The following is a 15,723-nucleotide window of genomic DNA, read 5'->3' as shown; positions in this document are numbered from 1 at the left end:
CTGTCGTTCAGAAAACAGCTTGAGAATCCATACAGTTCTCGCCCTTACCTCTGAGAGAGTTCTCACTGCTGTAACCCTTGGCAGTTTTTTAGAAATCTGCACCCAAACCCTTCTCCTAGTAGGCCTGGGTCCTAGTTCAGAGGAACATGCAATGGCGGAGCTGAGGCCAGTAAGGCACCAGTCAGGTCTCACACCCTCTTGCAGCCTGCTCCTCCAGGGGCAGTAAGGCCTCTTTTTCTCTGCAGGAGGCTCGCTTGCCTTGCCTTCTGTGAACTGCGTTTCCCAGTCTGGACGAAAAGCAGCTCCTGGAGGTGTTTTCTCAGGGGTTTCTTCCTCGGAGCTGGGGCGAACATCGGGAACCCAACTCACAGGGGAAGGCAAAACCATATGGACAGGTCTATGCTCTGTAGCAGAGCTCTAGTGAACCTCATCTCCCAGGAACATTCTTGGCTCCTATAGAGACACCTCTGTGTTTGAAGCTACACACCCAACATAGGGGCAAATGCAGCCTGATTCTCTCCGTGGGGTGCAGATGCTTTGTGGCAAAGCACCTGTTTGAGAATCCATCCGCTTCCGCTTCCCTCTCTTTGACAGAGGTCTCTTTGCTGTAGCCTTTGGCCGTTTGGAAAGAAGCAGAGCCTTACCCTTCACCAAGTAGGCCCTTGTCCTAGTTTGAACGGAAAGGCGATAGCTGAGCTGAGGCCAGTAAGGTGCCAGTCAAGTCTGACGTATTCCTGAAGCCTGCTCCTTCATGGAAAATAACGCTAGAAACTAGAAAGGTCTTTGCAAGGCTGGCAAAGGACAGTCAGGAACCTCGACCCTGCCTCTGGAATTTCCGTCTTCTGAGCAGATCTGGAGGTCTTCTTTTGGAGAAGCTAACCATTCCTTCCAAAGAGAGGCTTCCAAACACAGGCTAGTTGGCTGCCTCTACTTGCCCGAAGGAGGCTTGCTTGTTCCGCTTCCTGTGAACTCCGCTTCCCGCCCGGGGGAAAAGTGGTTCTTGGAGATCTTTTTTCAGGGGCTATTTCAACGGAGTTGGAGCCGAGCCCGGAGACCCACACGCACAGAGGAAGGCAAAACCACATGGACAAGTCTTTGCTCTGTAGGAGAACTCTAGTTAACCTCAGTATGTGAGGAAAGTCTTGGATTCTACGGGGATACCTCTGTGTGTGGAGCTGCGTACCCAACAAGGGGGCACACAGAGCCTGATTCTCTCTTTGCAGCTTTGAAGCTGTCGTTCAAACAACAGCTTGAGAATCCATACAAGGCTCTCCCTTACCTCTGAGAGAGTTCTCATTGCTGTAGCCCTTGGCAGTTTTTACAAATCCGCACCCAAACCCTTCTCCAAGTAGGCCTGGGTCCTGGTTTGGATGGCCATGCAATGGCGGAGCTGAGGTCAGTAAGGCACCAGTCAGGTGTCACACACTCTGGCAGCCTGCTCCTCCAGGGACAGCAAGGCCTATTTTTCCCTGCGGGAGGCTCGCTTGCCTGGCCTCCTGTGAACTGCGTTTCCCAGCCTGGGCCAAAAGCGGTTCCTGGAGATCTTTTCTCAGGGGCTCTATCCCCAGAGCTGGGGTGGACCTCGGGGACCCATCTCACAGGGGAAGGAAAAACCACATGGACAGGTCTATGCTCTGTAGGAGACGTTAGTGTGTCTCATCTCTTAGGAACATTCTTGGCTCGTACAGAGACACCTCTGTGTGTAAAGTTAAACACCGAACATAGGGGCACAGGGAGCCTGATTCTCTCCGTGGGGTGCTGATGCTTTGTGGCCAAGCACCTGTTGGAGAATCCATCCGCTTACGCTTCCCTCGCCTTGACAGAGGTCTCATTGCTGTGTCTCTTGGCCGTTTGGAAAGAAGCAGACCCTTACCCTTCACCAAGTAGGCCCTCATCCTAGTTTGAAAGGAAAGGCAATAGCTGAGCTGAGGCCAGTAGGGCACCCGTCAACTCTGACATATTCCCGATGCCTGCTCCTTCATGGAAAATAACGCTAGAATCTAGGAATGTCTTTGCAAGGCTGGCAAAGGGCAGTCAGGAACCTCGACCCTGCCTCTGCAATTTCTATCTTCTGAGCAGATCTGGGGGTCTCCTTCTGGAGAAGCTAACCCATTCCTGGCAAATAGAGGCTTCCAAACACAGGCCGGTTGGCTGCCTCTTCTTGCCCGAAGGAGGCTTGCTTTTCCTGCCTCCTATGATCCCTGGTTCCCAGCATGGGGGAAAAGCAGATTCTTGGAGGTCTTTGCTCAGGGGTTGTTTCCACGGAGCTGGGGTTGTGCCCAGAGACCCACACATACAGGGGAAGGCAAAACCACCTGAACAAGTCTTTGCTTTCTAAGAGAGCTCTAGTGAACCTCAGTCTTTGACGAACGTTCTTGGCTCCTATGCGGACACCTCTGTGTGTGAAACTGCGTACCCAACATGGCGGCAGAGAGCCTGATTCTCTCTGTGCAGGTTTAATGCTGTCGTTCAGAAAACAGCTTGAGAATCCATACAGTTCTCGCCCTTACCTCTGAGAGAGTTCTCATTGCAGTAGCCCTTGGCAGTTTGTAGAAATCTGCACCTAAACCCTTCTCCAAGTAGGCCTGAGTCCCAGTTCGGAGGAACAAGCAATGGCGGAGCTAAGACCAGTATGGCACCAGTCAGTTTTCACACACTCTGGCAGCCTGCTCCTCCAGGGACAGTAAGGCTTCTTTTCCTCTGCAGGAGGCTCACTTGCCTTACTTCCTGTGAACAGCTTTTCCCAGCCTGGGCGAAAAGGGGTTCCTGGAGATCTTTTCTTAGAGGCTGTTTTCTCGGAGCTGGGGCGGACCTCGGGGACCCAACTCACAGGGGAAGGCGAAACCACATGAACAGGTGAGCACTCTGTAGGAGAGCTCTTGTGAGCCTCATCTCTCAGGAACATTCTTGGCTCCTGTAGAGACACCACTGTGTGTGAATCTACACACCCCACATAGGGGCAAAGGGAGCCTGATTCTCTCCATGGGGTGCTGATGATTGGTGGCAAAGAACCTTCCTGATAATCCATCCGCTTATGCTTCCCTCGCATTTACGGAGGTCTCATTGCTGTAGCCCTCGGCAGTTTGGAAAGAAGAAGACCCTTACCCTTCATAAAGTAGGGCCTTGTCCTACTTTGAATGGAAAGGCAATAGCTGAGCTGAGGCCAATAAGGCGCCAGTCAAGTCTGACATATTCCCAAAGCCTGCTTCTTCAGGAAGATAACTGTAGAATCTAGGAATGTCTTTGCAAGGCTGGCAAAGGGCAGTCAGGACCCTGCACACTGCCTCTGGAATTACCGACTTCTGAACAGATCTGGAGGTCTCCCTTAGGGGAAGCTAACCCATTCTTCCAAATAGAGGCTTCCAAACGCAGGTCGCTTGGCTGCCTCTTGCTCTCTGAAGGAGGCCTGCTTTTCCCGCCTCCTATGAACCCCACATCCCAGCCTCTGGGAAAAGCGGATCTTGAAGATCTTTTCTCAGGGGTTGTTTCCACGGAGCTGGGGCCGAGCCTGGAGCCCCAAACGCACAGGGGAAGAAAAACCACATGGACAAGTCTTTGCTCTCTAGGAGAGCTCTAGTGAACCTCACTCTGTCAGGAACGTTCTTGTTTCCTATGGAGACACCCCTGTCTGTGAAGCTGTGTACCGAACATGGAGACACAGAGTCTGATTCTCTCTGTGCAGCTTTGAAGCTGTCGTTCAAACAACAGCTTGAAAATCCATAAAATGCTCTTCCTTACCCGTGACACAGTTCTCATTGCTATACCCCTTGGCAGTATTTAGAAATCCATACCCAAACCCTTCTCCTAGTAGGCCTGGGTCCTAGTTCGGAGGAACATGCAATGGCGGAGCTGAGGCCATTAAGGCACCAGTCAAGTCACACACTCTGGCAGCCTGATCGTCCAGGGACACTAAGGCCTGTTGTGCCTTGCAGGAGGCTCGCTTGCATTACCTCCTGTGAACTGCGTTTGCCAGCCTGGGGGAAGAGCAGTCCCTGGAGATCTTTTCTCAGGGGCTCCTTCCCCTGAGCTGGGGCGGACCTCGGGGACCCAACTCACAGGGCAAGGCAAAACCATATGGACAGGTCTATGCTCTGTAGCAGACTTCTAGTGAACCTCATCTCTCAGGAACATTCTTGGCTCCTATAGAGACACTTCTGTGTGTGAAGGTGCATACCTAACATAGGGGCACAGAGAGCCTGATTCTCTCAGTTCATTTTGACGCCGTCGTTCAGAAAACAGCTTGAGAATCCATAAAATGCTCTCCCTTACCGCTGAGAGAATTCTCACTGCTGTAGCCCTTGGCACTTTGTAGAAATCCTCAGCCAAACGCTTCTCCAAATAGGCCTGGGTCCTAGTTCGGAGGAACAGGCAATGGTGGAACTGAGGCCAGCAAGGCAACAGTCAGGTTTCACAGACTCTGGCAGCCTGCTCTTCCAGGGACAGTAAGGCCTCTTTTTCTCTGCAGGAGATTCGCTTGCCTTACTTCCTGTGAACAGCGTTTCCCAGCCTCAGCGAAGCGGTTCCTGGAGATCTTTTCTCAGGGACAGTTTCCCTGGAGGTGTGGCGGACCTCGGGGACCCAACTCACAGGGGAAGGAAAAACCACATGGACAGGTCTATGCTCTGTAGGAGAGGTTTAGTGAACCTAATCTCTCAGGAACATTTTTGGCTCCTATAGAGACAACTCTGTGTGTGAAGCTACACTCCCAACATTGGGGAACAGGGATCTTGGTTCTCTCCGTGGGGTGCTGATGCTTTGTAGTAAAGCACCTGCTTGAGAATCCGTCCTCTTAGGCTTCCCTCGCCTTGACAGATGTCTCATTGCTGTAGCCCTTGGCAGTTTCAAAGAAGAAGACCCTTACCCTTCATAAAGTAGGCCCTTGTCCTAGTTTGAATGGAAAGGCAATAGCTGAGCTGAGGCCAATAATGAGCCAATCCCCTCTGACACATTCCCGAAGCCTGCTCCTTCATGGAATATAACTCTAGAATCTTGGAATGTCTTTGCAAGGCTGGCAAAGGGCAGTCAGGAACCAGCACCCTGCCTCTGGAATTACCGACTTCTGAGCAGATCTGGAGGTCTCCTTTAGGAGAAGCTAACCCATTCCTTCCAAATAGAGGCTTCAAAACACAGGCAGGTTGGCTGCCTTTCGTGCCCGAAGGAGGCTTGCTTTTCTCTCCTCCTATGAACCCCAGTTCCCAGCCTCTGGGAAAAGCGTATCTTGAAGATATTTTCTCAGGGGTTGTTTCCACGGAGCTGGGGCCGAGCCCGGGGCCCAAAGGCACAGGGGAAGGCAAGACCACATGGACAGGTCTATGCTCTGTAGCAGACCTCTAGTGAACCTCATCTCTCAGGAGCATTCTTGGCTCCTATAGAGACACCTCTGTGTGTGAAGCTGCATACCTAACATAGGGGCACAGAGAGCCTGATTCTCTCTGTTCATTTTGACGCTGTCGTTCAGAAAACAGCTTGAGAATCCATACAATGCTCTCCCTTACCACTGAGAGAATTCTCACTGCTGTAGCCCTTGGCACTTTGTAGAAATCTGCACCCAAACACTTTTCCAAGTAGGCCTGGGTGCTAGCTCGGATGAACAGGCAATGGCGGAGCTGAGGCCAGTAAGGCAACAGTCAGGTTTCACACACTCTGGCAGCCTGCTCCTCCAGGGACTGTAAGGCCTCTTTTACTCTGCAGGAGATTCGCTTGCCTTACTTCATGTGAACAGCATTTCCCAGCCTCGGCGAAGCGGTTCCTGGAGATCTTTTCTCAGGGACAGTTTCCCCGGAGGTGTGGCGGACCTCGAGGACCCAACTCACAGGGGAAGGCAAAACCACATGGACAGGTCTATGCTCTGTAGGAGAGGTTTAGTGAACCTAATCTCTCAGGAACATTCTTGGCTCCTATAGAGACAACTCTGTGTGTGAAGCTACACTCCCAACATTGGGGCACAGGGAGCTTGATTCTCTCCGTGGGGTGCTGATGCTTTGTGGCAAAGCACCTGCTTGAGAATCCATCCTCTTAGGCTTCCCTCACCTTGACAGAGGTCTCATTGCTGTAGCCCTTGGCAGTTTGCAAAGAAGAAGACCCTTACCCTTCATAAAGTAGGGCCTTGTCCTAGTTTGAAAGGAAAGGCAATAGCTGAGCTGAGGTCAAAAAGGAGCCAGTCCCGTCTGACACATTCCCGAAGCCTGCTCCTTCATGGAAAATAACTCTAGAATCTAGGAATATCTTTGCAAGGCTAGCAAAGGACAGTCAGGAACCAGTACCCTGCCTCTGGAATTACCGACTTCTGAGCAGATCTGGAGATCTCCTTTAGGAGAAGCTAACCCATTCTTTCCAAATAGAGGCTTCAAAACACAGGCAGGTTGGCTGCCTTTTCGTTCATGATGGAGGCGTGCTTTTCTCTCCTCCTACGAACCCCGGTTCCCAGACACTGGGAAAAGCGGATCTTGAAGATATTTTCTCAGGGGTTGTTTCCACGGAGCTGGGGCCGAGCCTGGAGACCCAAAGGCACAGGGGAAGGCAAGACCACATGGACAAGCCTTTGCTCTTTAGTATAGCTCTAATGAACCTCACTCTGTCAGGATCTTTCTTGATTCCTACGGAGACACACCTGTGTGTGAAGCTGCGGCCACAGAGAGCCTGATTACCCCTGTGCAGCGCTGAGTCTGGGCGGCTAAACAACAGCTTGGGAATGCAGCCTGGGGCGCTTCCCTTCCCTCTGACAGAGCTCTCCTTCGGGCCCTAAGCCCTCTGCAAGGAGGCATGGATCATAGGTGCAAAGGGAAGGGAAGAGCGGAGCTGAGGCCAGTAAGGCGCCCGCCAGTCACGTCTCCCCCACTTCCGCAGTCTGTTCCTTCCCCTGCGCGAAAGCTAGAAGCTGGGAAGGGCTTGGCGAGGCTCGCCCAGGCAGAGCAGCCTCTAGGCCGAGGCTCTGCGATATCGCGCCTGGGCGCAGATCTGGAGCTCCGCCGGAGTGGAAGCTCATTCGGTCCTTCCCAATACAGGCTTGCAAGCACCCGACGGCGGCCTGACTCTATTCTCCCGCGTGCTGGGAGTGGGCTTCCAATCCTGGGCACAGAGCACTGCCTGGAGCTCTCTGCTCAGGAGCTGGTTCCCCTGCGCTGGGACTGTGCTAGGGAGCCCAAAGGCACAGGGGAAGGCCCCAAACCACATGCACACGACTCTGCTCTGGAGCTGAGCTCCGGGGAAGCCCAGTCTGTAAGGCGGTTTCTGAACACAAACGGAGGAACACTCTGGGTGTGGAGCTCCCTCCCCATGACAGGGGCACTGGGACCCTGATTCCCTCCGTTCAGCGCTGAGTCTGGGCTACCAAGCAACAGCTTGGGAATGCAACCTGGGGCATTTCCCTTCCCTCAGACAGAGGTCTCCTTGCGGGAGGCTTTCGCAGTTTGCACACCCCCGTGCCCTAAGCCGTCTGCAAGGAGGCCGGGCTCCTAGGTCCAAAGGGAAGGCAAGAGCGGAGCTGAGGCCAGTCAGGAGCCAGTCATGTCACCCACACTCCTGCAGCCTGCTCCTTTGCAGGTGCAAACGCTAGAAGCTGGGAAGGGCTTGGCGAGGCTCGCCCAGGCAGAGCAGCCTCTCGACAGGGGCTCTGTCCTATCGCGCCTGGGCGCAGGTCTGCAGCTCGACCGGTGTGGAAGCTCACTCGGTCCTTTCCAATACAGGCTTGCAAGGACCCGCCGGCAGCCTAACTCATCTCTCCCGCGTGCTGGGACTGGGCATCCAGGCCTGGGCACAAAGCACTGCCTGGAGCTCTTTGCTCAGGGGCTGGTTCCCCTACGCTGGGGCTGTGCTAGGGAGCCCAAACGCACATGTCAAGGCCCCAAAACACATCCACACGTCTCTGCTCTGCAACAGAGCTCCGGGGAAGCCCAGTCTGGCAGGCTCTTTCTGGGCACAAAGGGAGGAACACTCTGGCTGTGGAGCTCCCTCCCCAAGACAGGGGCACTAGGACCCTGATTCCCTGCGTTTACCGCTGAGTCTGCATTGCCAAGCAACAGCTTGGGAATGCAGCCTGGGGCGCTTCCCTTCCCTCGGACGGAGCTCTCCTTGCGGTAGGCCTTGGTAGTTTGCATACAATGGGGCCCTAAGCCCTCTGCAAATTGGCCTGGCTCCTAGGTCCAAAGGGCAGGCCAGAGCGGAGCTGAGGCTGTCAGGCTCCAGACACATCTCCCATACTCCTGCATCCTGCTCCTACCCGGGCGTGAACGCTAGAAGCTGGGAAGGTACCTGGACCGTGCAGGGGCGGGGCGAACGCGGGCGGCGTGGGGCGAGGGTCGGCTTCTGGCGGGGGTGGGGGCGGGCTTCCCAGTTGTGCTCTTGGAGGTGGACACTGAGGCTGAAAACGCGCCGGGAGAGCACCCGGGACTGGGTAAACCCGGGCTGCGCGGGTCGAGATTCCGATGGCTTTAGGTGGGGGTCGGTCCCAGTTGCGCTCTCGGGGGTTGCAACTGCGGCTGGGAACGCCCATTTCGTCCGCTCCTGGGTCCCCAAGGATCGCCATCCCGTGGGTGCAGCGGAGGGCTGCGGACCACAGGTAAGGGAACTGGGACTGCGTGGAGCAGGGAACCAAGTATTCCGCCGTCTGTTGGCACATTCTCGGAGCTCCCCAACCTGTCGGTCGCAGAAAGGCCTTGCCTTTGGGGTCAAGGCCTTTACCGCTCCACCCCTCTGCTGAAAAATCTCAGAGTCTGCGCGGTTCTTCCAAGCAGCCTAGTCTCCGCTGGAAGTCCAAGGGACAGAACACTGAACTCTGGCCGGCTGGCCCAGCCCTGCTTCTGGCACTTTGTAAGCCAGCGGGCCCTTGAGCACCTGCTGGGATGGGAAAGGGAAGGGTCCACGGATTGCACCCTAGAAACTTAGTAGGGTGCATGGATTTCAAACCCTGGTGGCCGCCCAGGCAGCAAAGAAGGGGGTGGGCACCTTGCTGCCCTTTCATGGCAGAATCTGTGGTTGTCCAGCTGCGTGGGCCTTTTCATGAGGACCCTGTGCAATAAAAGTTTGGTGTTTTGGAACTGAATAATTAGAACGTGTAAAAGCTTTAAATTATGTGGTGGTGTAATTAAAAAACAAAACAAAACCAAGCTCCAAGTGTTTTGCAAATGGAGGTTTAAATATTGAAGGACTGTATTCCTTGCACTGTGGCATTCTATCAAGAAGTGTGCAGGATTTTTTTTTTTTTAAAGAAAAGTGTTCGAAGTGAGGGAAACAGGAAACCCAGAGGTGCCCCTGTATTTTGGGGAAGGCCTTAGGAGGTCACTTGGAAATGCTGCTGGCTGTGCGGGAGGGCGGCAGATGGGCTGTGCAGGCTTGTCCTTTGCATGGATGTTCTTGTGTGTGGAAACCCAGCTCGGAGCCATCTCCTGATGTGTAAGAATTTCGCAGACAAACCTTGAGCTAAGCAATGCATTTTTTCCTAAGAAAATGTTTGTCTTAAGCGATGTAAATATCCTATGTATTTCCGCTAGACTCTGGCTTCAGGTCGGTACCCCCAAAAGGCTCAGAAGCGATTTGAACAAAACAGCATGTTTTCCTCCTAGCTTGTTCTCCTTATCTATGTTAAGGAAATGATATATTTGCCTGCAATACTACCTTTCTTCAAGATTCATGTCAATCAAGTTTTGGCCTGGGATGACTCACCTGCTGCCAATATTATCTCAATGCATGTCGTGGGGGAAGGGCCTGGTGCCATTCCCTGAAACAGTTCCTTTCTTTCCTTAGCTGACTGCTAGTGCCTGTAGAATATCTGGCTAAAGACCAGCAGGGGGTACTCTTACTACCCCCCCCACCCCGCCTCAAGTCTAAGTCAGCAGCTTTCTCTATCTCTTTAATACTTTAATAACACTTGATGACACAAAAGCTCTGAGCGATCAAATCATATCAAATCTTCATTTCAGATTGAAGATGCATTCCATGGTATTGCCATCTTAAGTCTTTCCATCGTTATGGAATATCTGTCCATGTATTCAGGATAGTTTTCAGCCAGGGTGTATAATTTCCAGTGTGCCAGTCTTGTCATCCTCATTACATCCATGGCAAAGTGTTTTATTCATGTTGATATTATTGAAAGGTAATTTTTTAAAATTCCTTTTCAGATTATTATCTGCTAATGTATACAGATAAAACTGTGTAATCATTCATTTTTATCAGTTTGGACAGCTTGATAGTTGTCTTTAATTTCTTTACTTTCTGACACTTTAAGATTATCCTGGGACACATATGTAATGCCTCACCCCTAAATTCAGACATGTGTTCAAAGAACTTCTGTCCTTTTATTTATTTATTTATTTATTCTTTAACATTGAAATCGTTTTGACTATGCTGGGTGTTTATTGCTAGATGGAAGTAGCTAGGACCTCTGGACTGCAGTCTCTCATCTCTTGCTGACCTCTTGTTGACCTCTGCAGAATCCTGGTAGGTGGGAGCTTGTTAGTTCCTTGTTCCTTATCAGAACCTCCTGTGGTAAGTGTTTTTCTCTTCTCTGTTGCCTGGTAAGGGTGGGTGGTCATGGGCATCCCAAAGTTGGCTAGAAGTCAATTATTTAGGCAGGCTTGTGCATAGATATGGGAGAAGGCAATGGCACCCCACTCCTGGAAAATCCCAAGGACGGAGGGGCCTGGTAGGCTGCAGTCCATGGGGTGGCTAAGAGTCGGACACCACTGAGCGACTTCATTTTCACTTTTCACTTTCATGCATAGGAGGAGGAAATGGCAACCCACTCCAGTGTTCTTGCCTAGAGAACCCCAGGGACTGCGGGGCCTGGTGGGCTGCCATCTATGGCGTGGCACAGGGTCGGCCTCAACTGAACCACTTAGCAGCTGCAGCAGGAGCAGCAGCAGTGCATAGATATCAAAGGGGATGAGAACAGTCAGGTAGGATCACATATGTCACCGTGAAACAATACTTCTCCACTTAGCCAAAGCTAACAAAAGATTTCTGTTCTAGGTCAACCTAGAAGAGATCACTTAAGAGGTAAAGAAACTTAAACTCCATTAGCAAAGGCAGTTCAACATCTCAAGAAAACTTGTGCTAGGCACAAAACTCTTTTCTGGGGGCCTACTTTCCCTACAACCTCCTTATCCCATTCTGTACCCATTCCTTTGCTTCTCCCGTCCTGAAAATGCCACCTGTAAGACAGAACTACTTCGTTTTCCTTCTTAAAGTGTGATTGCATTCCATACATTCTTGTAATAACAAGTCATACATTTCCCTTCAGCAACCAAGAACTCACTCTTATATTGGCATTTGATAGATTGGTGAGCATACCTATCAGTGATAATAGCGCCCACCCCGCTTCCTGCAAGAACAGAACAAAACAAAACAAAACAAAAAAATTGCTTTCTTACATTTAATATGTTCGGATGGTGCCAGTCACTATTCATGCAGAGTCAAAAATCTCTTTTGTTTCTGTGTAAAAGGGAGGTCCTTTCAAGTCGTGAATGTTTAAGAAGTTTCATTGATTTGGAAGTGACCTAGCTATTCAATACACTGTCGTCACTTAGTTTAGCACCAGGATAGAAACTCAGGTAACCAAAACACCTGGAGGAACAATTGTAAGTTCAGTTCAGTTCAGTTGCTCAGTCGAGTCTGACTCTTTGTGACCCCGTGGCCTGCAGGACGCCAGGCTTCCGTGTCCATCACCAACTCCAGGGGCTTGCTCAAACTCATGTCCATCGAGTCAGTGATGCCATCCAACCATCTTATCCTCTGTCATCCCCTTCTCCTCTGCCTTCAATCAAGACTATGAGAGGCAGATATTTTAGAGTATAATTATTGTTAAGAGTTTATCTAAAAGCTCATATCACATTTACATTTTTTACATTGGTTGTTGCTGTTTCCAGGTACTTTCTTGCTGACAAGCTTGTGACAGATATAACAATAGAGCAATTTTTACCTCAAAAGAAACCTAGGCACTATGAACATGTTGTGCTTAATGTTGTTGACTCTTAGACATGTCTAGAGTGGAGGAGCAAAACCAAAAATACTAGATATTTAATATTGACTAGTTCCCAGTTCACGGGACTCTGACATTCATTTAGGTCAATGTTTTCTTGTATTTCCAGCAGTTTGATTTGGAAGGGCTGCCTTATCTTGAGACCATTGAAATCAGAACTCAGAACTTGAGCAATATTATCAAAAAACACAAGGCTCACACTGACACATACCTTAATCCAGACAGACAGACAAGACATCTTCCAGTTTCCGCCTGAGATTTAAAATATTTCTTTGAGCCGTTTTCCTGGGGAGTGGGGGGGGAGGAGTGGGGGTGGCAGCGAGGCAGGCTTGGGTAACAAGCTAATTGTTGGTCATTGCATATGCAAAGAACCAGCTTTCCGGGTTCCAAGGAAAAAAGTTTCCTTGGTACCCAATTTTGTTTGGATCTATAGACTCTCATGGCCCTCCTAGGTCAGGACATCTTTCCTTTCTGTAGTCCTCGTTTTATCCCTAAATCATAGACAGCTTGGATTGTCTCTGTGGGGTGGATGTATTGTCCTCGTGTTTGACCTGGCGGCAGTAGCGAGGTCCGAGAGCCTCTCCTGGAACCGGGCGTGGGGACGGGGCTCACCAGGAGCCCCTGGTGGAAGTGGGCAACGCGCCGGGAGCGCGCCAGGGGCGGGGCGATCCCGGGCGGCGCGGGTCGGGGTTCTGGTCGGGAGGGGGTGGGGGGCGGTAACAGTTGTGCTCTCAGGGGTCCCCACTGCAGCTGGAAACGCGCTGGGAGTGCGGCAGGGGCGGGGTGAACCCGGGTGGCACGGGGCGGGGTTCGGCTCCTGGCGGGGGTGGGGGAGGGCTTCCCAGTTGTGCTCTCGGTGGTGGCCACTGCGGCTAGGAACGCCCATTTCCTACGCTCCTGTGTCCCCAAGGATCCACATCTAGTGGGTGCAGCGGAGGGCTGCGGGCCACAGGTCAGGGAACTGGGACTGCTTGGAGCAGGGAACCAAGTATTCCGCCCTCTGTTAGCACATTCTCGGAGCTCCCCAACCTGGCGGTTGCAGAAAGGCCTCGCCCTTGGTGTCAAGGCCTTTACCGCTCCACCCCTTTGCTGAAGAATCTCAGTCTGCACGGTTTTCCCAAGCAGCCTAGTGTCCCCTGGAAGTCCAAGGGACAGAACACTGAACTCTGGCCGGCTGGCCCAGCCCTGCTTCTGGCACTTTGTAAGCCAGCGGGCCCTTGAGCACCTGCTGGGATGGGAAAGGGAAGGGTCCACGGATTTCACCCTAGAAACTTAGTAGGGTGCATGGATTTCAAACCCTGGTGGCCGCCCAGGCAGCAAAGAAGGGGGGAGGGCACCTTGCTGCCCTTTCATGGCAGAATCTGTGGCTGTCCTGATGCGTGGGCCTTTTCATGGGGACCTTGTGCAATAAAAGTTTGGTGTTTTGGAACTGAATAATTAGAAATTGTAAAAAGTTTAAATTATGTGGTGGTGTAATTAAAAAACAAAACAAAACAAAACCAAGCCCCAAGTGTTTGGCACAGGGAGGTTTAAGTATTGAAGGCCTGTTTTCCTTGCACTGTGGAATTCTATCAAGAAGTGTGCAGGATTTTTTTTTTTTTAAGAAAAGTGTTCGAAGTGAGGGAAACAGGAAACCCAGAGGTGCCCCTGTATTTTGGGGAAGGCCTTAGGAGGTCACTTGGAAATGCTGCTGGCTGTGGGGGAGGGGGGCAGATGGGCTGTGCAGGCTTGTCCTTTGCATTCATGTTCTTGTGTGTAGAAACCCAGCTCGGAGCCATCTCCTGATGTGTAAGAATTTCGCAGACAAACCTTGAGCTAAGCAATGCATTTGTTCCTGAGGAAATGTTTGTCTTAAGCGATGTAAATATCCTATGTATATCTGCTGGACTCTGGCTTCAGGTCGGTTCCCCCAATAGGCTCAGAAGCGACTTGAACAAAACAGTATGTTTTCCTCGTACCTTGTTCTGCTAATCTATGTTAAGGAAATGATATATTTGCCTGGAATACTGCCTTTCTTCAAGATTCATGTCAATCAGTTTTTGGCCCAGGATGACTCACCTGCTGCCAATGTGACCTCAAGGCATGTCGTGGGGGAGGGGCCTGGTGCCATTCCCTGAGACAGTGCCTTTCTTTCCTTAGCTGACTGCTAGTGCCTGTAGAATATCTGGCTAGAGACCAGCAGGGCGTACACCCCGCCTCAAGTCTAAGTCAGCAGCTTTCTCTATCTCATTTATACTTTAATAACAATTGATGACACAAAAGCTCTGAGCGATCAAATCATATCAAATCTTCATTTCAGATTGAAGATGCATTCCATGGTATTGCCATCTTAAGTCTTTCCATTGTTATGGAATACCTGTCCATGTATTCAGGATAGTTTTCAGCCAGGGTGTATAAGTTCCAGTGTGCCAGTCTTGTCATCCTCGTTACATCCATGGCAAAGTGTTGTATTCATGTTGACATTATTGAAAGGGAATTTTTTTTAATTCCTTTTCAGATTATTATCTGGTAATAAATACAGAAAAAACTGTGTAATCTTTCGTTTTTATCAGTTTGGACAGCTTGATAGTTGTCTTTAATTTCTTTCCTTTCTCATACTTTAAGATTTTCCGGGCACCGTACATGTACTGCCTCACCCCTAATCTCAGTCATGTGTTCAAAGAACTTCTGTCCTTTATTTGTTTACTTATTTTTTGCAACATTGAATTCGTTTTGACTATGCTGGGTCTCTGCTGCAAGATGGAAGTTGCTAGGACCTCTGGACTGCAGTCTTCCATCTCTTACTGACCTCTTGTTGACCTCTGCAGAATCCTGGTTGGCGGGAGCTTGTTAGTTCCTCGTTCCTTACCAGGACCTCCTGTGGAAAGTGTTTTTCTCTTCTCTGTTGCCTTGTAAGGGTGGATGGTCATTGGCATCCCAAAGCTAGCTAGAAGTCAATTATTTAGGCAGGCTTGTGCATAGATATGGGAGAAGGCAATGGCACCCCACTCCAGTACTCTTGCGTGGAAAATCCCATGGATGGAGGAGCCTGGTAGGCTGCAGTCCATGGGGTCGCTAAGAGTCGGACACCACTGAGCGACTTCACGTTCACTTTTCACTTTCATGCATGGGAGGAGGAAATGGCAACCCACTCCAGTGTTCTTGCCTAGAGAACCCCAGGGACTGCGGGGCCTCGTGGACTGCCGTCTATGGGGTCGCACAGAGTCGGACACGACTGAAACGACTTAGCAGCAGCAGCGGCGGCAGCAGCAGCAGAAGCAGTGCATTGATATCAAAAGGGCTGCAAACAGTCAGGAAGGATCACATATGTCACCGTGAAACACTACTTCTCCACTTAGCCAAAGCTAACAAAAGATTTCTGTTCTAGGTCAACCTAGAAGAGATCACTTAAGAGGTAAAGAAACTTAAACTCCATTAGCAAAGGCAGTTCGACATCTCAAGAAAACTTGTGCTAGGCACAGAACTCTTTTCTGGGGGTCCACTTTCCCTACAACCTCCTTATCCCATTCTGTACCCATTCCTTTGCTTCTCCCATCCTGAAACGGCCACCTGTAAGACAGAACTACTTTGTTTTCCTTCCTCAAGTGCCATTGCATTCCACATACTTTCTTGTAATAACAAGTCATACATTTCCCTTCAGCAACCAAGAACTGACTTTTATATTGGCATTCGATATAGCCCGCCCCCCGCCCCCCACCCCCAAGAACAGAACAAAACAAAACAATTGCTTTCTTACATTTAACATGTCA

This window comes from Bubalus kerabau, chromosome 3, assembly GCF_029407905.1.
Source record: "Bubalus kerabau isolate K-KA32 ecotype Philippines breed swamp buffalo chromosome 3, PCC_UOA_SB_1v2, whole genome shotgun sequence".
NCBI classification, from domain to species: Eukaryota; Metazoa; Chordata; class Mammalia; order Artiodactyla; family Bovidae; genus Bubalus; species Bubalus kerabau.
Note: the sequence above shows the minus strand (reverse complement) of the source record.